Genomic DNA, 1,894 nt, shown 5'->3' with positions numbered 1-1,894 from the left:
TATACGATGCTGAAGAAGAACAGATAATTTTCTATTCACCCTGGAAAGTCCCACAGCATGTCAATAATTTTCTTCTGAGTTCTTTTTTTTTTTTTTTTTTTTGCACAGAGCTGGTTGGCCTACCAGGTCCTTTATGCAGTTGAATTTACAAGGTGACACCAAGTTAAGACAAAGTTCCAGCTTGGATGCCTTCATCTCCCTCCCCTGAACCCTGGTCCACTGGCTGCCAAATCTCGAAGGGGTTTGGGATAGGGTGCTTGGTCATGGGAAAAGCTGCTATGGTTGTCCCAGCACATGGGTAGAGGGGAAGGTTTCATTTCTTCACAATCTGAATGACAACCTCGTCCTCCAATGTATGATCTTTACCCACTTTTTGAGGACTGTGTTTCACAGACAGACGCCAGACCAGAGCATATTTAAATTCTTTGATAAGATTTTTGTGAATCTTCACGCAGAAATCCTCCACCGTAGTCCTAGAGTAAGGCAGCACCACTGGGGATGTATAATCTGGCTCCTGGCTTTTGGGTTTGGTGTAAATCCTCACTAGTTTCAGATAGTCCCAGATCTTTTCCAAGAGGTCATCAAAATTCCAGCGGTGATGGGCAGAGATGGGTACACAGTGAGGCACCTTATAGATGATATCCAATTCCTCGGTGGAGATCTGATCAATCTTATTCAACACATAGATACAAGGGATATAAACTCTGTTTCCTTTTACCACATCGATGAGGTCATCCGCTGTGGCATCACTACGTAGTGTCACATCAACATTGTGAATTTTGTATTCAGCCAGAATGCTCTTCACAGTTTCAGCATCCAGCTCACTCTGAGGGCAAGTGGCCGTGAGATTAATGCCTCCTTTATCCTTCTTCTTAAAGCCAATGTTGGGGGGTTTGCGGTTCCAGCTCATTTTCAATTATCTTATTTGTGTCCCAAGGGTTTCAGGACATCCAGAACAATCATGATCAAGTTACATGTTCGGGCCACTGCAATGACTTGACGGCCTCTACCTTTCCCATCCTTGGTAGCCTCAATCATACTTGGAAGATCCAGGAGCTGGATCTTGGCACCTTTGTATCTGATGTCACCAGGCACAGTGGTCAGAGTAGTGAACTCATAGGCTGCCACCTCAGAATATACCCTTGCCAGGTTACTAAGCAGTGTTGACTTCCCCACTGATGGAAAACCCACAAACCCAATTCGAGCATCACTTGTCTTGGCCACATCAAAACCTCCTGGCCCACCACCACTACCACCTTTTGGGGTAATGAGCTCTCTACGAAGCTTATTAAGGCGAGCCTTAAGCAGCCCTAGGTGGTGTGCTGTGGCCTTGTTCTTTTGAGTCCGAGACATCTCGGCTTCGATCTCCGCAATCTTCGCTAAGGTGCTGCTCATGGTGGTGAGTCACAGGGGGTTGGGGGAAGAGCATAGTGGCCTCCACACAGACTACTTCCCCTCACACTTCTTCTGAGTTCTTAGTGAGAGACTTTAAATTTCAATAAAGAATATTCTTCCATTTGGGAACTCAGGAAGAGTTTGCAGCAGTTCATTCCCAGACAATATTTTATGGCATCATTATACCAAAATTTTCACCAAGTAATTTCACTCAAATAATTCAATAAGAAAATACCTCTGTAAACTGTTTTCTTGATCTTTATAGCATCAATTAATTAATGGCAGTCTTTTAAAAAATCTTCCCACAATAATATGTTGTTGAATCCAGTTGTTTTCAATAATTTCATTATATCAGTGCTTCAGTCAGAATAATTAAATGAGCTTATTAATGTCATTGTCATTCATGAGCTTATTAATGTCATTTTAAATTATATTGTGACATACATTTATCTTTTTAACATATAACTTGACTCTTTTCTATTCGTAGTACTTTCCCACA

At 42.2% G+C, this 1,894-nt stretch overlaps 1 pseudogene; it reads right to left on the bottom strand.

Moving 5' to 3' along the window:
• Window positions 1–211: 211 nt before the first annotated feature.
• On the bottom strand, window positions 212–1,414 carry LOC102742029 (developmentally-regulated GTP-binding protein 1 pseudogene; annotated as a pseudogene).
• Between the last annotated feature and the right edge of the window lie 480 nt (window positions 1,415–1,894).

Source organism: Leptonychotes weddellii, chromosome 2 (genome assembly GCF_054177405.1).
Source record: "Leptonychotes weddellii isolate Sample4059 chromosome 2, ASM5417740v2, whole genome shotgun sequence".
Classification (NCBI taxonomy): Eukaryota; Metazoa; Chordata; class Mammalia; order Carnivora; family Phocidae; genus Leptonychotes; species Leptonychotes weddellii.
The sequence above is the reverse complement of the archived record's forward strand: the minus strand, read 5'-3'. Positions and strand labels throughout refer to the sequence as shown.